This window comes from Mustela nigripes, chromosome 4 (assembly GCF_022355385.1).
Source record: "Mustela nigripes isolate SB6536 chromosome 4, MUSNIG.SB6536, whole genome shotgun sequence".
NCBI classification, from domain to species: Eukaryota; Metazoa; Chordata; class Mammalia; order Carnivora; family Mustelidae; genus Mustela; species Mustela nigripes.
Genome location: NC_081560.1, coordinates 96,890,136 through 96,912,190, shown reverse-complemented (window position 1 = coordinate 96,912,190; position 22,055 = coordinate 96,890,136). Strand labels below are relative to the sequence as shown.

Sequence of the window (22,055 nt, the reverse complement as noted above, 5' to 3'; positions counted from 1 at the left end):
TCACTATCAAGAAATCCTCTTTCTTGTCTCGATACCTCACTGTGTCGGTGCATCTCCCCTCGGTGCAGCTCTTGAACACAAAGCCACACAGCCTGGCCCCTGGTGGGCCAGGTTCTCTAGGGTAATTTATCTGCTACAGGGCTGTACTCCGCTGGGATTTCTATGCTTTTGAAAGGGAGCATGTGGCTAGGGAGCATTTGGAATTTGCAGCAGGAGAAGGCACTAAGGTACAATCTGCCCACAGAATTGGCTCGGCACGGGGGACAGCTGTTAGCTTCTAGAGCCACAACAAGAGTGACAAGTTCATGAACTTGTAGCATGAAGTGATGCTGAATGGGCCCTGCCCAGAAGGGAGAGGCACGCGTGGATGTCTGTGCAGAGCTGGGAAATGTAGGGAATGAGGGCCTGTCTCAGGAATTCTGGGGATCGATGTCAGCACAAAAACACTTGAGGACATTTATTTTGATCCCTCCTCAGTGAATAGTAATGTTTGAAAGCCCATCCATGTTGAGGCAGCTAAATGTGATACCTGACCTTAGACTAAAGTTTGTCTGGGAATGAAACACCATAAAAGACATTTTCAGATCTACCGGCGATACTGGGATATGGACCTAGATTACACACAAGGATTTTACAGTGTACATTTATGAATTTGGTACCTGTGCTATGGTGGTGTAAGATAATATTCCTACTTTAGGAAAGACATATTAAAATACATAGGAGGACGGGGCACTTGGGTGGCTCAGTGGGTTAAAGCCTCTGCCTTCGGCTCAGGTCATGATCTCAGGGTCCTGGGATCGAGCCCCGCATCGGGCTCTCTGCTCAGCACGGAGCCTGCTTCCCCCTCTCTCTTTGCCTGTCTCTCTGCCTGCTTGTGATCTCTGTCAAATAAATAAATAAAATCTTAAAAAAAAAATACATAGGAGGAAAGGACTACAGTGTACAGAGCTTTGCTTACAAATGACGCAGGAAAAAAAAAATATGCCTATACATAAGGTGCTTTTTGAACATCTATAAAAGCCCCCTGCCTATCAGCCTTTCCGAGTGGTGTAGGCATTCCTTGCTGATCGGGGCCTTTGGCAAAGCTGTAAGATTCAAAGCTGATATCCTTTTGAGAAGATGCCCCAATTTAAGTTTTCTCTTTAATTTTCTCTCCATCCTTTGTCTGCAGCAAGAGTCCTTATGTTTTGTTCTTTCGGGAATCTAAGTCTCCTTCATATCATTTTCTCTAGGTGTTCATCTTAATGGTTTTCTGAGCTTAGAGCAAACCGTAGATGCTTTCAGGAGGCCTATTTCAGTAACTGGAATGGATGACCTTTCATTGATACATTCTGTCCCAAGGTGGGAAAAGCGGGAGCCATAAAAAGTGCCATAAAGGGTTTTAATGCTTATTCTGCACTGACCAGCTACTTGATCTTCAGCAAGTTATTCAACCTGGGGAAGACTGGCATCCCCAAGGGGTCCAGAGTGGGGGCTCAATGAGAAGATTAGCGAATGTTTGGCACAAAATGTGTGCTCAGTAAAGGTAAATTATACGGTAGCTGTTCCCACAACCTCAAGACCCAGAAAAAGACGTGATTATTGTTACTGTCGTATTTGTACTTCAATTTTGATTGGGAAGAGACGTTAATAACCATATCAATGACAACAGTTTCCATTAATTCAGGGGTTCCTTCGTGCCAGTAACTCTATGTAACAGCCATGACCTCATTGAATCCCCAGGATATCACCCTCGGGCAGGCGCATTAGCCCATTTCAAAGATAAGGACACTGAGGTTTGGAGGCAGTAAGAAAACATGCAGGGCTTCCCCACTCCACCGGCACTTGGGTGCTCACCCGCAGACGGGTAAACAGAGGCTCAGAGAGGCGAGGCCCCACACCTGGCTGGCTGTGGGCGGACAATGCAAACCCCGGTTCTCCTTTCCCGGACCGGACCGCCAGCCCACCGCGGAGTCAGGCAGTCGCAGCTCGTCGTCGTCCGGTCGGTCCTTCCGCGGCGCTCGGGGTCGAGGATTTGGACCACACGGTTCATACTTAGAGTTTTAGAGAATTCGTTCCCAAATTGCCTTTCGGGACAGGTCCGACGTGTCCTTCTCCGGCGCCCGGCTTGGGCGGCCGGGGTCCCGCGTCCTGGGGTAGCGGGGTGGGGTGGGGCAGGACGCGGGATTCCCCCCCGTCCCGCCGTAGCGCAGCGGCCCCTCCCGGCAGGTTCGGCCCCCGGCGCCCCCCGCGCCCCGCCCTGCGCCCCGGCCGCGGCTCCGCCCGCGCTGGCGGCAGCCGAGCGGTCCGGGCTGTGGCGGCGGCGGCGGCGGCAGCGGCGGGAGGAGGAGCAGGAAAAGCGGCCGGGGGAGGAGGCGGAGGCGGCGGAGGCGGTGGAGGCGGAGGCGGGCGGGGCCGGGCGGGTTTAAAGCCCGGCGAGGGGGTGGGGAAGCCGGGAGGAGGCAGGAAGGGACTCGAGCGGAGCGCCGGTGGCGGGCTTGGCTGGGAGGCCGCGGAGACCCGCGCAGAGCCCAAAGTTTGCGCGCAGCCCCTGGGCGGCGGCGCGCGGGGGTCGGGACCGCCCTGCGCGCCGCCCTCGCCCGCCCCGGCCGCGCCGAGGGTCGCCGGCGGCCACGCGGAGGCGGCCGGGAGCGGCGCCGCGGCAGGTACGGAGTTGGGCGGGGAGCGCGGCGGCAAGTTACTTTGTGGTCGGCGCTGCCGGGCCCGGCGGGCGGTCCCCGCGCCGTCATTGTCTGCGCGCGGGCCGGCCGGCCGGGGACGCCGGGCGCCGCGGGGGCGCGGCGGGCGGAAGGGCGTCGCCTCCGGGCCGGGGGCTGCGGGCGCGGCGGGCAGCGGGGAGCCGGCGGCGGGCAGCGGGGAGTCGGGAGCCGGCGGCGGGCAGCTGGAAGCCGGGAGCCGGCGGGGGGCGGCTGTGCGCGCGGCGCTCCCGGCCGGGGAACCGAGGGGCCGGGCGGCGCCTTCCCGAACCCTCCGGTCCGACGCCGGCCGTCCGCGGGCTTGGGCTGGGCCGGGCAGGGGGGTGCTGGGTGCGCCGGGCCCTGAGGGCCGAGGCCGAGCTCCCGGAGACGCCCGGGGGGCGGGCTGCACGCGCCTCTGCAGCCCGGGGTGCGCCCGCGGCGGGGGCGGTGGGGCCGGGCTCCTCTCCCTTGGCCCGAGCGGCTGCGCCGCGGAATTTTTTTTTTTTTTTTTTTTGGTTCTCTTCGTGGCCTCGTTACCCGCCGCCCGGGGCCTAACACCAAGTTGTGGGCTCGCGGATCAGCCGCCCGCCAGCCGTGGAAATGTGATAAGAGCCAGACCGTTCGCAGAAGGAAATTTCTGATGCAACTCCCCGCCTTCGCTGCTCTCCTCTCCAAACGCCTGCCTTGCCTCTGTCCTTGAGTATGTGCGTTATGGAAATGAGGAGTATTCTCGACTTTTGATTGTGTTCGTCTTTTCTTGGGATTGGAAGAAACGCAGACTTTGTGTCCTTTGCCCCGACCAAAAGGGTGGGTAGCGTAGGGGAGCCACAGGTGACTTTGACCCTGTCCTGGATCTGGATCGTCGCGACGCTTTGGAAAGGAGGCTTTCTTGCAAAGATCGTAGCCACTTTCATTCAAGAGATGCAAAGAAAAAGCCCAAACAAGTAGCGCTCCTGAGTAAATATGCATTATTGCACAACTTTCTCTGTGCTGCTGTTTACAAGGCCAGGCCCAGAACACTTTGTTTCCGAAAATGCTGATTCAGCCATTTGCAGCCCCCGAGGTTCAGAAATGGTGTTCTATTTAACGTTTCGCTCAGTTTTACTAAGAACACATGTTAGCGCAGCAACAGGCGTCGACTGGGGGTTTATGGCGCAAAGCTGGTGATTCTTCCCCAGAGTTGACCCAGCGTCCCCCTTTCTCTTTCCAAGAGGAGAGGTGGGAAGAAGCTGTGACTTATGGTGACCGTGAGGTGTCTCTTGGGGGGTGTTTTATTAAGGAGAAACCCTGAAGCCAAATGTGTTTCCAGGAATGATTCTAAATGACTGAGGTTTTTCTTTTTGTCTTTTCTGTGAAAAATCTGAACTCTAGGATTCCTGCACATAATACTTGAGTTTTATTGGGAACACTTGAAAGAAAAGGGCCACACAGGCCAATCCCCAGATTACAGGGAGGGAATGTGAGGACAGACCAAATTACACAGCCGAGAGCAGCTCCTGTAACTGAGAAGCCTGGCTCCTGATACTTCTGTAACATTTCACCTTGTAAAAGACTCCTTAGAAAGCTCCTTGCTTTCAGCCTCCACAGCTCGCTGATCCGTGTTTTACAGGTATGGAAACTGAGGCTCAGCAGGTTAGCTGACATGTCATGGTAACCTGGCCAGCAGGTGACGGCACTGTCACCAGGAGGTAGTTTGGGATTTTTTTTTTCTTTTTTTTAAGCCCTGTGTGTTTCATGTTTCTGCCTAAGCCCATCTGCCTCTGAAAGCGAGAAGTGGCGCAGAGGAGGTTCTTCCTTCCAGCCACACAGCTGGAGAAGTAGGAAGCTCTGTTGCCACTCTGGGGGCTCCCCACCTTCCAGATTTGTCCTGTTGCGAGGCCCTCGTCAATTTCTCCACTCACTTTTTGTACTTCAATACACACTTCATTTGGGAGGAAACTTTGATGTCATGAGCTCGATATGGCAAGTTGTTTGATGGTAATTAAAGCAGTGTTTTATTTAATAGAAGCTCTGCATCCCTAAAAAAGTCATCAGTGGCCTTATTGCTTGTGGTGTGTACCACTTCTGGGGCAGTGTTGGCTGGGCGGAGTACCTTTCCTTTGTGAGTCGGGAATCCAGAGCAGGGCAGGTTCCTGCCAGCCATTTGTCTAGGCATTTATTGGTGGTGGCCGTCAGGATAGGAACCCAGGGCACCCACAGTGACTGGCCAAGTGGAGACAGCTAAAGTCAGGATCTAAGAGCTGGCACAGAACGTTAATTTTGATGGGGTGGCTGGTCTGAGACCTTACAAGGTACAGAAAGCAAACTCGTGCTTGAACAGAGGCAGCTTTTGTGCCTTCCGCTTCGTCTCAGAGCTGTAGAAATTCTGGGTTGGTGTATCTGATAAAACCTAATGCTTTGAAGGTGGCCTAATTTAAGGAACATATTTTCTTGGAATTCTGTCCATCTCTGCAGGGGAGGAAAAACCCACACGGTGGTAGGACTTTTTTGAGCCAGGGTCAGAACTCAGAGCCGAGGGGTCTGTTCCGTGCAGCAGGGAGGAAGCCGTTGCATTTGCCGCGTGTGCAAAATCCCCCTCTGTTTCTCAGACTGTTAAGCTAACGTAAAATTGCGTGAGCTTGTGGGGAGAAATACTTGCCTCGTCTTTGCATTTAAGTAACCAGTCATGTTCAAAATTTAAATCAAACTTTTTCTGCTAGTGAAGATTTTTTTCTTCCTTTAACCTGTCTTTATTTTTTGCTCAACTGTCGAATTATGGGAAATTACAGAAGGAACTAAGACAGTTGAGCGACTTGGTGGGCGAAGCTTGGCAGACAGGGCACGTTGGGGATCTGGTAACCTGTGAGGTCTGCATGCTGATGGGTGTGGAACATGGTTCATCTGTTCAGACACTGATCTGTGTTCGTATTTTAGCCGTGTCCTCCCCCGCCTTCTACCTCTGGTGGGGACAGCCTTGCCTCTGCTCCCCTCCCTGGCTTCAGGAGCTTCTGAACTCCTCTCCTTGGGATGGGCTTTTGTCTCTGCTCCTGGGGGTCACGGGGCCCGTTTTCCAGAAGGAGATGAAAGCAGGGAGAGCATAAAACTGCCAGCACCGGGAAGGGCTGATGGCTCTTCTTTATTGATGGGAAGAGATATGGTGTGACTCTTCCTTGAGATGGCTACACAAAGAGCCCTGTCCCGACTGAGGGGATCTCTCTTTTTGCTTCTGTGTCCAGGTGGAAATAGATGCCTGCCGGGAACTCAGGTTGGTTCATCACCTCTGGACGCCACTAGGGAAACTAGAATATTATTTTTGACCATCAAATTCATAAATGGACTTGACAGAGACCTTCCTTGACTATTGAGATCCTTGATTTAAGGATTGATCCGGGCCGGAGCTACCAGAGGGGACGATGTGTTTGGGCACCTCCCTTGGGAGCAGGTGTCGGGGACAAATCGCGCTCCCTTTCTGCTCTGCACGGGGGTCGTGGCCCATGCTGACCACTGCACGAGGCCTGCTGCTGCAGTGTGACCCCCGGGTCTGCTGTTCCCTGGGGTGGAGAGCCTGAGCAGGTTAACTAAGCTCATCGGTAAAATGAGAGTCAAAGGCGTGTTTGGAGTTAGGGCAAGGGCTGTTGGAGTCACGTGACCCTCCGTGTGGAGGGTGGCACTTTGCGAGAGCCTGGACACGCCGTCAGGGCACACTCAGCCTTGACTTGGAGCAGCTTGTGAGCTTGATTATCCTACTTCCTGTTAATCTGCAAGGTCTGCTCGAAGGAGGGCCTCACTTCTCACGCCTTTGCCTGCTGGTGCTGGGCTCGTGTTCGCTACCCCCCAGACCCTGGGGGAGGGACCATAACCTGCTTGAGCACCAGTCCTTGTAAGGATCCTTTTCTGGCCTGCCTGTAGCACGGCGGCTGGAGCTCCCCGCAGCGGGGGTTCCAGGAGTGAGATGGGTGGTGGAACGCACATGTTATCTGCGGGCAAAGCGTTTGAACCAGATGATAGCGAAGAGCAGGTGCTGGCAGCTGGTTGCCCTGGACCAGGAGCGAGTGCGGTGGACGCCCAGAAGACGAGCAGGCTCGGGTGGGCTGCAGCCTCGAATGTGGGAGACCCCTGGGCTCAGGCAGTGCGAGGCCAGGCAGTATCTAGTTTTAGGACCCCGAGGTTGGTTGGTGTCTGGCGTCTACAGAATCTCTTGGCCTGGCTGGGACGGAAGTGAACGTGGGCCCGGGTCCTGCCGGGCTGACTGTGATCCTGGGAAACGACTGTGCACACCATCGAGGGCTGTGCCGGCGGGCCGCCCTGCATCTCCCTGAGTCCTGACTAGGTTTTCCAGCCGGGTCAACGGGCCCAGGCACCAGTCGCTGCCGTCTTGCCTAGTAACGTGGGCTCTGAAGGCACTTGGCATGCAAAGAGCTTGACGTATGCTGGTCCTTGGCGTTGCATCGTTATTGTCCTTTGGAAGCAGGGCTGGGAGCTGTCACCAAAAGTAGAACTGCAAGGTGACCGTTCTTCAGAACATTTGTCCCTGTCTGGAGCTAACAGGTGCACCATCCCAGGGCCTCTGAAAGTACAGAATGGTGAGGGATGCCTGGAGACCCCCTGTGGACATCCTTTTTCTCTTGTCCTGTCCCATGGGAGCCACCCATGAGGACCACCTGGGCTGCTGACCACAAGTTGCCTGGATCTCCCTTGAGATGCTTCTCGGTGCAGGGACCATGTAGGCGCTCCCTTCTCTGATGGGATAGCTAGGCCTTTGGTTTGCTTAGTTATTTTCTTACCTGTCATCCCTAGGAGTGTCTTCTCCCCATGTTTGCGAGTTGAGAACTCCCCTTGACCTAAAAACTTCTCTCAGGTTCCGTTCTAGTAGTGGTCATTTTAGGAGCCCCTGCGTCAGAAAGCTCATAGTGACCGGAAAGTGACTATGAACCGAGGAACTTCTAAGTTCAGAAGTTTGTACACTGGCCTCACGCAGACAGGAGGGCTTCTTTGGTGTGGGGACGACAGCTTGCTCTAAATCTGGGCTCCTGCTTGGACATCTTGTCACCAGGTGGGAGGCTGAGCTGAGGGATGTGGAGGGTCTGAGCAGCGTTCCCAGTGGCTCAGAGAAGACCATGGTGTGCTGCCCAAGAGCCTTCAGGCTGCTCTTCCTAGGATACTGTCCTCTTTTCCCCAGAATTCTGTGGATCTCATGGAAACCAGGCTAGGATATTTCTAGAGAAATAGGAAGATGAGACCGTGGCCTCCGTCTCCCCTTTGGTGTGAGAGCTTTAGAGGAAGGATAAGGCAGGATGGGGATCCGTGCCCCACTCTTGGACTGTGTCCACACCGCAGGCCTGGCCCTTCTCCCCACCCTGCAGGCTACAGGGCTGCGGTGGGCCCAGGCAGCCTTCACAAGTAGGGCCCCGTCCCCTGCTCTCCAGCCTACCCTCATGCAAGGTCCCTCCATTTGAGGCATCCCCCAGCTTCCTAATCCCTAGGCACCCAGGGCAGACCTTTGTTACCTTTAGTTTGATCTTGTAATCGGAATAATCTACGTGTGTAAACAGTAGGCTTCCCAGAAGTGACCAGGCTTCGTTTTTTGTGTTCATGTTTATCTATATTTCTAAGCGCTTGTCTCTCATTTCTCACGTGATGCTTTGAGTTCTCTTCTTGGAAGGTGTGGAGTCCCAGCCCCAGCTCCCTCAGTGGTCTCCCCACCGAGTCTTCTGGCAAGGTGGGCTGGGCCGTGACACACTGCTGATGTTCTGGGGGTGAGCGGTGAGGCACCCCACGCTCACCTTCCCCGTCTGGCCCGACATGGTCGGTCTCTGGGAGCGCTTTTGTATTTCCTTGGTGGTTCATGTGCTTAGCTCTCCCTGGTCCCCCCCTCCCCCCGCCCCCGGGGCTCTTCCTTCCCCATCAGCCTGGGAATGCCCTTTGCCTTCCTCTAGGGTTCTGGATCTCTTTCCTCATGCTTTCCCACAGTGGGATGAGGAACATTCCATGCTGGCCTCCAAAAAACCGGTCTGCCAGTTCTTGGGATACTGCTTGTGTGAAAACATCCTTATTATCCTCTCACGGATACGTGTGTCCAAGTGTAGACTCCTGGACTAGAGGCTGTTTTCCCTCAACAATTCAAAGGATGTCACTGTCTTTAGGCAGAATGGGGTTGAGAGTGAACCTAATCTGATTCTTGGTTCTGGGTATGAAACTGTCTGAGTGTTTTGTTTTGTTTTGTTTTGTTTTTTCTTCTTCTTCTTCTTTTTTTTTTTCTGTTTTCTTTCTTTTCATGTCTAGAAGCTTCTGGGATTTTCTCTTTGTATCTTTGTTTGGAAGTCCCTTGAAGAAGTGCCTGGGGGGGAGGGCTCCCATCTATTGTGTGAGGTACAGCGAGGGTTCCTTCAAGCTGGAAACCCAGGTCCTTCAGGCATGGGACATGTTTTTAAATTAATTCTTTAATTTCGTTTCTTCCGCCTTTCCCTTTCTTTCTTTCTAGAGTGGCTTTTGTTTGTTAGGTTCTGGGACTGGTTCTCCAATTACTTCTATCTCCTGTTTTCTGTCTGTTCTGTTTGAGGTTGGGTGGTACGTCAGGCTGATGTTTAATCCTTTCTATTGGATTTTAAATTTCTGTTTTAATTTTTAATCCCCAAGGACCTCTTCTCTGATTCTTTTCTTTCAGCAGACTTTGTGTTTTTTAGATTGACTGTGAAATTGAGCAGAAAACAGAGATTTCCCATGTGCTTCCCAGACCCCCAGCATTCCCAGCAGAGGGGGCATTTGTCAGTGAACCTACAGCGACACGTCCATCATCACTAAAAGTGATTATTTTAATTTTAATCCCATAATATCGTTGTATTGTAGATAGAGTATTTGTTAAATTTTTTTGGGGGGGGAAGCGGTATATTCATTTCTGTTTTTTTTTTTTTTTCCTGGATAGTTTTTTTCTTCAAACAATACATTATTGTTTAAAAATTTTCTACACACTTGTGCCTGACTTAACAGAAAGGAGAGCTTGTGGCAGGCGAGAGCTTCCGGGTGTGTTTTATTTGGATGTCCAAGCCTGGGGAAGCAGGGGTGGCGGTAGGGAGGGCAGGAACAGGGCTGTGTGTGATGGGTGACTCCAGATCGTCCCTGTCCCCACACAGTCCTGGGGCTGGGGCTGGCTGGAGACGGATTCATCTGCCATTCCGTGGTCAGGGGTGTGGGCCTGTGGCTGCTGGTGCAGGCCACGTGGGCAGGCCTTCCTCATTCACGAGGCCTGTCGGGTCTGTGCCCCAGCAGTTGTCCGAGTGGTCGCCCCGGGTGGCCAGTGGAGAGGCCTAGACAGCTGAGGCTGACAGGGTGGTGTCCGACCCACTCCACGCAGCACCTATCATTCAGGTTCAAGGCTTTGCTCAGACGTCTGGGCCCTTTTCTGCCTGCTTGCTTTCAGAGGCCTCCCTGAGGAGCTGACGGCAGGCCTCCAGGGAGGGCTGTCTGGCTGCCCCATTGTGTGGGGAGCCCCTGGTGCCCATGGCTTGGGACTTTTCCTCCCCTGGCTAGACTGTGTGCAGAAGCCTCTTTCCTGCTGACGGGGCTGTGGCAGGCCTTGGGCACCTCGGCAGCCCTGTGTCATCTGCCCCTGGCCCGCTGGCACCCAGTGTGGTCGCAGAGGCCCAGAGACCCTGCAGTGCTTCTGGAAAGCAGCTCCGTGTTCCGGAGGTGCTGGCTGATGGCTTTGGGGGAGGACGGGGGTGCAGCTGGTCCTTTCGCTGGAGTCAGTGCCCTTGTTCAGACCCCGCCTCCCTGCGGTTCTCCTTCCCGACGCCTGCGGGCCTGGTCTGGCTGTGTCTCCACTTTCTGGCTGGGCCTCTGGCTCTTTTGGATCCTTGATCAGCTTCGTCTGGTCCACTGGCTTTCTGGCTTTTATGCCTTTTGGAAGATCCCCTTCCTGCGGTCCTAGCACAGCCGAGTGTGTGGTCAGTGGGTCATTTGGCGCAGGCCCAGGTTTTCTGGATCTGTCACGGCGTGGTTTTACCTCTTGCCCTCTGGTGCCTGCTTCTAGCTGGGAGCACTGATATTTTTTTTGGGGGGGGGTGGCGGAGGAGGGCCCTTCTGTCATGTCAATCCCTCCTCTTCCCCAGCAGGCTGCAGGGCCCGCGAGATCAGGCAGAGGAGTCACGGCCAGGGTTGAGAGCAGAGGCCAGGGGGTAGATGGGACCCCTGCTCCTCCTTCCGGTGGTTGAGTGCACAGGTGGGGTGGGGAGTCTCCATGGAGAGCAGCGGGGGAGCCTCACGTCTGGGAGGAAAGTGGGGCTCACCTGTGCCAGTGACTTGCTCTGTGACCTGGGGCAAGTTCACCTGTTGGGGTCTTGACTTCTAGAATGTCAGGGCTGGACTTTGCCTCAGTTTACCCTGCAGCATCCCCACTGGAGGGTGCCGTGTACGGCTAACTCTCCTGTGGGGTGTGCTTTGCCTCCTGGCGTGGAGGCCAGGCCATTCCGGATCTGCCAGAACCTTGAGAGAGACTCGCTGCTGCTCCTTTTGGGTTGAACACTCTGCTTTGGGTTGGCGTTCACAGGGTCGACGTCGGAATCCTGAGAGCACCTGGCCCTGGTTGCCTTGGAGGACTTCCCAGTCGGGTGAACATCTGCGGTGTCTTCCCCAAGCCCTCTGGGAGTTAGAGGGCCCGTGGCTGGCCCTGCCTGCTTCTCGGGAGCTGCACTTGGTGCTTCTCCGCCCCTCTGAGCACAGCGCCCCTTGGGCTCCCCAGCTCTCTGCTCCCTTTCCCAAGTGTGCGTGCGGCGGCGCGTCCGTCAGAGTCTGCTTCCAGGTGGTTCTCACTGCCCTCTGCAGCTTGCAGCTCTTCCTGCTGTGTCCCAGAGGCTGGTGTGCTCCCTGGCCATGTGGCCCACTGTGAGGCCGGTTCAGGGCTGTCTATGCACGTGCGCATCCCTGTTCTGTGCCCAGCGCACAGCCCACGCTCCATGTACTGTCTGTTAGCCTTGTGCCTCTGGCTTCAAGAGGTAGCTTCTCCCTTCCTGCTGTTTGTGCTCACACACTCTGGGGAAGACTGGGAGTGATCTTGGAAAACCCGAACTGGCCGCCCCTGGTGCTCACCCAGGCTCCTGGGCAGGCGGAAAGAGGGTGTGCTGTCGTGGGTCTGACTGGTGGTGGGCCTGGGAGTCCCCCGGCGCAGTGCTCTGCATCCTCTCACAGGCAGAGAAGGAGAATGTTGTGTTTCTGTGAGCAGGGTGTGTCCTTGCCCATCACAGTGGAGGTGGCCCGTGGGGGAGGTCATGGGGCAGTGGAGGGAACAGGGGATTTCTTTTGGATTGCCATGAGAACCAGGGCCGGGGCAATGGAAGTGCTCCCTGAAGCCTTAGGGCGTGACCCAGTCACATGGGCTTTGGGCCTGGAGTCCCAGGTACCTGGCCCAGGCCACGCTTCTTCCCCCTTCCTCAGAATGCCATCCCCTGTAAGTAAGCAGTGTGGGGCCAGACCTGTGCTGTAGGGTCCTCTGTGCACAGAGAACTGGTAGGGGTGGGTCTCATTGTATTTTGGAGGCAGGGTAGCATCCCGCCCTTGGCAGGATGGCTTCCCTACTTCTTGGTGTTGGAACTCCTCAGGCTGTGTCTGGGGGGTGCTCAGGACACAGGGTCTGATGTTCTGCACAGAAGTTCCCCAGTGGGGACGTAGCTATGTGGCCTGTGTCCCAGCTGGTCTCCCACTCTGCGCTGTGCATTCTGCCCTGAGCCGTTTCCCAAGCTGTGTGTGCACTGTGCATTCTGCACCCTAGCCTGGTGTCCCATGCTGTGCACTGAGCAGCCTACGCCTCAGCTGGCTCCCCCACGCTGTGCACCAAGTGGCCGGTGCCCCTGCTGGGTTTCCCATGCCGCACGCAGTGGCCTGTGTGGTGGGTCTGGCATACCCAGTGCTACACAGCGTATGTGGATGCACTGGGGCCACCCCTGCAGTGTGACCCCTGGTCCTCATCTGCATGCTCTCCAGGCAGGGCCAGTCCTGGGTGACCGGTAAAGGCAACAGTGGTCAGCTGCTCGCTGTTCTCGCCGTGCGCTTGGTGGCCCAGTGGCTTGGAGGCGCTGCGTGTTCTCAGAAGCACTGCCCCCTGCCCTATCTCCTGCTGCCCTGGGTCCAGGATCCTGGAGCCTCTGGGTGTCAGCTGTCAGACAAGGTGTTATATAACCGTTTCTAACTTAGTTGTTTAATATGTAACAAGTAATAACTGTACCCAGATAAAGCTGTCCACTATCTCTGAGCCCAGTGGTGGGCAGTGGGTGTCGGAGCCAGCTGCAGAAATGAACAGATAAGGGTTTCTAGGGGGAAACTGGACCTTTTTCTCTGCTAAGGTTGAATACCCAGGCCTGTCTGGACCTCGTTCATGCCTCGTTGACATACGTAGGCGCGTAGAAAAGCCCAGGACGGACACAGCTTGTGACACTGCATTTACCCCTCCAAGTCCGCCTCCTCCGTGGAGCGAACCTGTCCAGTGCGTAGGGTGGGGTGTGAGATGTTGGGGAAGTTTCTCACGCTTGAATTCGCTTAGCAGATCGCTCCAAACACAGGTGGGACCACCGTGCCCTTGTTCTTAGGACGGTCAGATCTGTTCCACGCCGTGATTGACGCTTTGATCACCTGCCGGCGGGAGTCCCACCCTGCTCAGGCTGTTGACAGAGGTTTTGTTGGAGGTGCCCGCACCGGGCGGCTGTTGTCTGGGGAGGCTGCCGTCTCCTACCCACCCCTGCAGGCGAGGAAGAAGAAGCGGGCGCCTTCCCTCCCGGTTCTCCGTAAGTGTGAAAGGGGCAAGGGACAGCCGGGATTGGGTGGGTGGTGGCCCCAGAGTGCTGAGCCTCAGGGTCTGTTTTGAAGTCACCGTGGGACCAGGCAGTGCCATTAGTCTCATGCGTGTCTCAGCTCCTGTGCTGAGACTGTCCCTGTGTGCACGGGGAGCTGGTGTCACACGCCTGCCCTTTAGCCTGACACCCACCAGCTCTCAATGTTGGTTGGGGCCGGGGGTGGGTGTGTGAGGACTTGTTGGTTTTCCTCTCCTCTGGCTCTCGAGAGCGTAAAACTGGTAAAGACCCACAGGAGAAGACTTACTCTGGACTTGGGGTGCCAGGCAGCCACACGGGGAAGTCGGGTTGTGGGAGGTGTTTGTGCGCGTCAGACTCCGGAGGGCTCGCTGCTGTGCCCCGTGTCCCTGAAACAGGGATGGGACTCAGCGCCTTGTAGGATGGAGGGGGTGTGTGGTGACTGCCATGGCACACAGTCCACAGGATGCGCGGTGATTTCACTCTTGCTTTGGTGGGAGGTTAGCCGGATTCCAGAAGGGTGGCAGGCAAGTGTGAGTTAGGTCGAAGCGTTTTCTTGACTGTCGGTCACTCCTGGAGCCATTACATCAGCGCCACCCAGACCGGGGTTTCTGAGCTTTTCAGAAAACATAGGCTCTTTTGAACTTTTGCTGCAGTCTAAATCCACTGATGTTCTACCCTCGTGGTCCCACAAGAGCCAGGCAGCCTCTTGGGGTGTGGCCTTGCGACGCAGTAAGAGTGTCTTAGGAAAGTCCAGACAGAACAGGCGTACCTTCCTTTCAGACGGGAGGTGATGCCCTGATAATGCCTGGGTGGAGGGGTGGCTAGGAGAGAGCAGTTTTTCAAGCAGTGACCTCTGAACCTCTCCAGGCCTTGCCTGGATCCATGAGACCGACCTACAGGGCTGGGATCTAGAATCCCACGTCTCTGTAAAGCAGCCTGCAGCTCCTGCAGGGATGCTGGGTTCAGAAGTCACCCCAGCTCAGGAGCTCTGTGTTCTGGGCTTGGAACCACCAGTTGGGTCAGAAACTTGGCAGCTCCTACCTGCCAGCATTATTGCCTAATCAGAAGGTCAAGGGCAGAGTGAGGGGCAGTGGTAGGGCAGTCTGAGCCCTGTGGAACCTGGGGGGCTCTGGGAGAACATGGGACAGGAGGCTGTGATGAGGCTCTTTTTGTTTCTTTGTTTTACATCAGACTTAACAAAAAACGGCTCGTTCCAGGGCTCACCCAGCCCCACGCACGCAGGCCGCGGAAGCACGCCTGGCAGTTGACATGGCCACACATTACATCCAAAATCAACATGATGCACCGTATTTACTCCTGTTCATCCAATTCACAGGGGTGGAAATGACTCACAAAGCCCTAGCCCATCCGGAACCTTCCAAGTACCTGAACCCTTTCCATGAAGCCTTACTCAGACGGGTTCAGGAGAACTATTCCTCTTCCTTCTTCCTGGGTGACGTGGGCTTTGTTCCTCCCTAGGCTGGTAGGGGCTGGATTAGAGGGACACGGGGAGCAGGAACTCCAGTTATGGGGACAGCAGGTGTGCACTGAACCTGTTTGCTTCCCCCTTGCCTTTTGTCCTCTGTCTCCTTGGGCAGGGAGTTCATGGCTCTGCCGAACTTTCCGGGTCTGTGGGACGCTGGGCTCCAGGTGCTCCCGGCTCTAGTCTGACGTCAGGGAGGGAAGGCAGCCCTGAGTGCATGGATGGGACCTCGAGGTCCCCACTGTTCCCCTTTGTTGTCATCGTGGTTGACTTCTTTGCAGGATGGTGCTGGTGCCTCGGCTCTGGTTATTTGCCTTCCTTCGCTGCCGAGGACTGGATGCTCTCAGCACCTGCTCAGCGCTCAGCTGGGACATGGGCTTCAGGAGTGCGCGGGTGGGTTTTCACACGGACCCTGGGAGTCACTCACTGGTCAGGTGTTGGAGGAACCAGTGTGTCCCCTCTGCCTGCTGCCACCACGCTCCTGCTGAGCACCGTGACGTCCTTGGAGGAAGGGACACTGAGCAGAGGGGTGGCGTGGCATGGCTGAGGGCTGGCTCAGCGCTGAAGGAGCCATCCCAGTGGAGTTTTCACTTGTTTTCCTGGAGGGAGCTGGCAGTGGTCTGTACTGACACAGCTTCGGGGTTAACAGGGGCTAAAAACAGTCCTTAAACTGGAATGGGCACGTGAGCAGCCCTGGGATCCCATGACCAGGCCACTACCAGCTCAGTAAGTCCAGGGTGCAGCCAAGGTCCTGCGTGTCTGCCGGCTCCCCGGCCAGTGCGTGCTCTGGCTGCAGCCATGCGTTGTGTGCTGAGGTCTTCATGCGTGTGTTCCATTCTGTCTGTGGTTTCCTCTCTGAACATCTCCAAGAAGGCTGCTTAACCCTGCGAGAGCTCTTACTCCTCATGCTGTTACTTAATCTAGTTATTCTGCCAGACAGTTTTCAGCCTTTAGCCCTCCGTGATTGTAAATGGTGCTTGTCAATGCGTCCGGACTTTAGATACTTGCCCGGAGTCCCCCTTTGACATTCACATGGAGTCCGTGGGTTATATTAGGTGGTGTCTCTTTTGCTTCTGATGAAGAAAACTTCAGAGTTTGAAGCCTTCGGAATCTTGCAGGCTCTGGAAGCCTTCCTGTCTTCGTCGCAGGAGTGCGGGATTTGCATCCCACTGAGCTTGTAAACCTGGGGGCCCCAAGCCCTGGGGAGCGATCCCCGGCCGGTGTCCCCAGGAGACCCCCGCCCCCAGCCTCCTGCCAGTCTGCGCTCTGCCTTGTTGGAGGGAAGGGGGGAGTTGTCAGTCCCGGTTGGGGTGGCGACCTGAGAGCCGCTTCCCTTTCTCCCCTGGAAGTCTGTCCTGTGTGGTGGGCGGCACTCCGGGCACCCATTCTTCCACCACCGGAAGCCTTCCTGGGACCGTGGACCCCGTAGAATGTTTGTCTTCTTGCCTCCCCTCATTGCTCAGGACAGGCGTTGACGGACCCCAACGGGCTTTGGTGGTCGTTCCTTTGTCAGCCTTTATCAAGCGACTCCCGGTGCTTGTGGCGACTTAGGGCGGCTTCATGTTTTCCCGAGGGCTGGGAGATGCCGCAGAGCTAATAATTCCTTGGCCAGATGTGCTTGGAGATGTCAGGGTGGATAAAGCTATTTTCCTGTGGCAGAACTTGCAGAAAATTCAGTGTATCTCTTTAAGGGGAGGATAGATTATGCTGGTTCCACATGTGGGGGCACGGGACCTTTTTGGGCTGATGGCGTCCCAGGGCAATAGAGATGTCATTCACGTACCACACAGTTCACCCAATTAAATTTGAAGTGTATGAGTTGGTCACAATGAGTATATTCACAGATTTGTGCTGTTCGTGTGTGTGTGTGTGTGTGTGTGTAGACACATGTACTATACATCGTACCCAGTTACAAACTCACAGGTATGTCCAACCAGCACCTATTTTATTTCATTTCATTTTATTATTTTTTTAAGATTTTATTTTATTTTATTAAGGTTTTATTTTATTTTACTTTTAAATTTAGAATGTGAGCAGGGAGTGTGGGGAGTGTGGAGCCCGTTGTGGGGCTTGATCCTGTGACCCCGAGATCCTGACCCGAGCCGAAATCAACACTTGATCGCTCAGCCCACTGAGCCCCCTAGGTGCCCCGAGCCACCAGTCAATTCTAGACCTGAGCGAGACCTCACAGGGAAGCCTCCAATCCCTAGTTACTACTCTCATTCCATCGCCCCCGCCACCACTTGGCACCCACTGGCCTCTTTCCGGTCTCTGTGGGTTTCACTGTTGGGGACATTTCTAGGAGTGGGATCCTCTGGCCTGTGGTTTTCGGCCTAGCTGCTTTCATCGAGACTGGCCCATGTGGTGGGAGCTCTTGGCACTTCATTCCTTTTTATGGCTGAACAATATCCTTTCCTAGGGTAGCCTCCATCTTCTGTTTTTTAGTTCAGCTGCGGGTGGGCAATTCGGGCTCTTCTTAACCTTTTGATTATGGTGAATCATGCTTTTACAAGCAGCAGTAAAAAGTACCTGTCGGAGTCCCTGCTTTCAATTTTTTTTTTTTTTTTGGGTGCATGCCTAGATGTAGAATTGTGGGATGTTATGATGATCCTGTTTGTAGTGTTTCTGAGGAATTGCTGTGCAGTTTTCCGTAGTGGCTGCATCACTTCCTGTCCACATCAGCAGTGGACCAGCGTTCCAGTTTCTAGTGTCCTTGTTGATACTTGGTATTTTCTGATTCTTTATATTTCTGCAAAAGTGCTGGCGGGGCTTCGATGGGGACAGCGTTGTGTCTGTGGGCTGTTTGACCTAGTCAAGTCTTCCAGTCCATGAACACAAGGTATATTATCTTATTTACGTCTTCTTTGTTGTTGTTGTTGTTTTTGTTTGTTTTTTAAGATTTTTATTTAATTATTTGAAAGAGAGTGAGAGAGAGAGAGAGCATGAGTACGGGGGGCGGGGGCAGAGAGAGAGGGAAAAGGAGACTCCTCAACTGAGCAGGGAGCCCGATGGGGGGCTCAATCCCAGGACCTGGGATTATGACCTGAGCAGAGGGCAGGTGCTTAAATGACTGAGCCACCCAGGAGCCCCTGGGTCTTCTTTGTATTCTTACAACAACATTTTATAGACTTGAGTATTATAAGATTTTCACCTTTGGTTAAATTTATTCCTAATTATTGTTCTTGATGCTACTGTAAATGGAATTATTTTCTTAAATTTCATTTCAGATCGTTCATTTTCTATAGAAATATAATTGATTATTTTAATATCCTGATGAATTTGTTATTTCAATTTAGTAGTTTTATGTATGTGCAGTCTTTAGCGTTTTTTTGCATGTAAAGTCACATCATCTGGGAATAAAGATAACTTTAGTTTTTCTTTTCAGTTTGGATACCATGTATTTATTTTTCTTGCCTAATGGCTCTGGCTAGAGCTTTCAGTACTATGTTGAGTAGAGATGATAAAAGCAGCCCTTTTTTTTTTTTTTTTTTTAAGATTTTATTTATTAGAGAGAGAGAGCAAGTAGGGAGGGGCAGACCGGGGAGGGAGAAGCAGGCTCCCTCCTGAGCAAGGTGCCTGACCAGGGGCTGGATCCCAGGACCCTGAGATGATGACCTGAGTGCAAGGCAGATGCCTAACTGACTGGGCCATCCAGGTGCCCCTTCCTTGACTTGATCTTAGAGGGAAAGCTTTCACTCTTATGCCTTTGAGGATGCTGGTAATTGGGGATTTTTTCTTATGCGATAAACTGTATTGTGGTTAGAGTTCCCTTCTACTCTGGTCTGGATGTTTGGTGTCCTCTCCAAATTTATATGTTGAAATCCTAGTAGGTGGGGGCCTTTGGGAAGTGATTAGGGCATGAGAGTGGAGCCCTCAGGAACGGGATTAGTGCTTTTGTAAAGGAGATCCTACAGAGCTCTCTAACTCCTGGCCTGTGAAGGTACAGGAAAAGTCTGTGACCTGGAACAGAGCCCTCCCTCGAAAGCTGAATTTCCAGCTTTTGGAACAGTGAGCCGTTTATTTCTGTTGGTTATAAACTGTGCACTGTGTGGCAGTTCGTCCTAGTAGCCTGAACGGACCAAGACATCTCTTCCTAGTTCATCAAGTGCTTGTATCATGACAGGCTGGTGAATTTTGTCAAGTGCTTTTCCTTCATCAAGTGAGACGATCATGTCAGTTTTTCCCCTTTATTCCATGAACATGGTGTGTTCTCTCGAGTGGTTTTTGTAGGTTGAACTTTCTCTGTATTCCTTGCATAAATCGCACAGGTCAGGTGGGTCATCCTTCCATCTACCACTGAAGTTGGTTTACTCCTGTTGTGTTTTTTTTTTTTTTTAATTGTACTTATTTTTATTTTTTTTTATTTATTTTTTTTTTTGCCTTTTAATTTTTTATTTTTTATATAAACATATATTTTTATCCCCAGGGGTACAGGTCTGTGAATCACCAGGTTTACACACTTCACAGCACTCACCAAATCACATACCCTCCCCAATGTCCATAATCCCACCCCCTTCTCCCAAACCCCCTCCCCCCGGCAACCCTCAGTTTGTTTTGTGAGATTAAGAGTCACTTATGGTTTGTCTCCCTCCCAATCCCATCTTGTTTCATTTTCCTGTTGTGTTTTGTTGAGGACTTTGCATCCGCGTTCATCAGCCATGCTGGTCTCCAGTGAAGCTGGGCTTTTCTTTGGTTACTGACAATCTCCTTGCTTGCTCCAGATCTGTGTAGACTTTCTCATTTTTCATGGAGCTGTTTGGGGTAGATGGTGGTTTTCTAGGAATCTGTCCGTTGCACCTGTCTTACCCATCCGTTGGCACAGAGTTGTTGATAGTTCTCTCTCGTCCTTTTTATTTCTGTAAAACCGTAGTGTGCCCGCCTTCGTTTCCGATTATAATAATCTTGAGTGCGCTCTTTTTTCCTTAGTCAGTCTCACTAGTGGTCTGTCCATTCAATTGAGCTTTTCAGAGAAATAGCTTTTGCTTTTACTGATTTTTCTCTGTTGCTTTTCTGTTCTGGGTTGTATTCATCGTTGCTCCAACCTTTATGCTTTTCTTTCCTTCGTCAGCGTTCCGTTCAGTTTGTTCCAGCTTTGTTTCTGTTGTTGTTAAGTAGGCCATGTGCTCACCGTGGAGCCCAGTGAGGGGCTTGAACTCAGGACCCTGAGATCAACACCTGAGCTGAGATCACGAGTCAGGTGCCCAACTGACTGAGCTGCCCAGGCACCCCTGTTCTAGTTTTGTAAGGCATGAACTTGGGTGTGGGATTTGAGATCTTTCCTCTGTAATGGAACCATGAGCAGCTATGTGCCGCCTTAGCGCTTCTAAGCACCTTCTTAGCGCTTTTGAGCATCTTTTGAGTTTTTGTATGTTGTGTTGTTGTTTGCCTTTGCCTCACGATGTTTTAGAACTTCTGTCATGACTTCATCTTTGATCCACTGGTGGTTAGAGGATGTGCTAATTTCCACGTGTTTTTGAATTTTTTTGACTTCTGTGGCTCTCTTGTTTCATTCTGTTGTGAGGAGAAAAGAAACTTCTATGACTTCAGTCTGTTTACATTTGGTTGGACCCCTTTCGTGGCCCAACAGGTGAGGTCTACAGTCGGGGCCGTTGTGCATGTGTGCCCTTGAGAGCAGTGTGCGTGCTGCTGTGGTCGGGTAGAGCGTGGGCAGCATCTGTGACGTCGGGTGGGGTGACCCCGCAGTGTCCTCTTTTTCCTTCTTGAGCTTCTGCCTGGCTGTTCTGTCCATGACCAAAAGTGGAATATTCATGTCTCGGACCGTTACTGTAGAAGGACTGTCTGTTTCCCTTCAGTTCTGATGCCAGTTACCCCATAAATTTGGGGGCTCTGATTTTGTGTATATATGTTTTTAATTGTTAAATCTTTTTTTTTTTTTTTTTAGATTTTATTGACTCATTTGACAGAGAGCAGGAGAGCACACAGGCAGGGGGAGCAGCAGGCAGGGGGAGCAGGAGAGGGAGAGGCAGGTTCCATACCAAGCAGGGAGCCCAACACAGGCCTCGATCCCAGGACCCTGAGCTCCTGACCTGATTTGAAGGCAGACACTTAACCGACCGAGCCACCCAGGAGCCCCAGTTAAATCTTTTTGATGAATTGACCCTATTCTCAGTATAGAATGTCCTTCTTCGTCTTTCTAGGAATTGTCACTTAAGGTATGTTTTGGCCGACAGAGGTATAGCCCTCCCAGCTCTCTTTTGGTCAACGGTGACACGAAATAATCTTCTCCCATCTCTTCACTTGGAACCGGATTGTGTCTTTTGTTCTAAAGGGAGTCTCCTGGAAACCGCATATTGTTGGGTTTTGTGTCTTTATTTTTTTCCATCCTGCCAGTCTCTGCCTCTTGAGGGTTCCGTTTATTTGCATGTAATTACTGATCGTGGCCACTTTGCCAGTATGCGTGTGCGTGGGCAGGGAGGGTGCATCTTACAGCTTGCTGTCCTTTGTGTCTCTAGAATCCTTTCTTGTAACTAAGGTTTTAAGGAAGGCTGCTTCGGTGTGGACATTTGTGGAATAAGTTATGTTTAGGAGAACCTTTACGAAACACTGAAACTTGCATTGGTCATTACGGTTCCCTTGATAGTATATCTTGGGGTTGCCGTGCTGGATAGTGGAGAGGTGCCTGCATTTCCTAGCTGACTCCAGAAACCCCTGGCATAAGGCGTCCTGCTGCTGTTTGAGAAGGGTGGGGGGTGTGGATTCCTTCCTTGGCCTGGCACCGAGCTTATGGGACTTGCCTCTGACCCTGTCTTTGACTCTCAGGACCACCCTTGCAAGCAGGGAGAATGGGTGGGGAGAGGGGAGCCCTTCTGGTCCCAGGCCTCATTCAGGGTCAGGGGGGCATGAGCGGGTGGAAGGGTTAGGCTTGTCCTCACAGAGCGTTGGATCCCGTGTCCCAGGTTCTTTAATTCCCTGAGAATGGAGAAGTGAGGGGTAGTGTGTTCCCATGAAGGCCCACCTGCTTGAATGATTGGGGGTGTGCTGGTGAGAGGAAGGACTTTATTCATGTATGTTGCTTCTGTGCTCTTAGCATTTTATTTATTTTTTATGATTTTGGCCTTTTTTTTTTTTTTTTTTTTTTTTTTTTTTTTTTTTTTT

General features: G+C 53.0%; 1 protein-coding gene across 5 annotated transcripts in view; it reads left to right on the top strand.

Moving 5' to 3' along the window:
- Positions 1-2,583: 2,583 nt before the first annotated feature.
- The window catches only part of GRB10 (growth factor receptor bound protein 10), a 171,978-nt gene continuing 152,506 nt past the window's right edge, over positions 2,584-22,055 (top strand). Inside the window, exon 1 of one of the 5 annotated variants that reach the window (XM_059397196.1) lies at positions 2,584-2,645. The gene's annotated coding sequence lies outside the window, so the exon portion shown is untranslated. Of the gene's footprint in view, positions 2,646-13,258; positions 13,430-22,055 lie in introns of those variants that run through there. The other 4 variants (XM_059397198.1, XM_059397200.1, XM_059397195.1 and 1 more) reach the window with 4 other exon arrangements.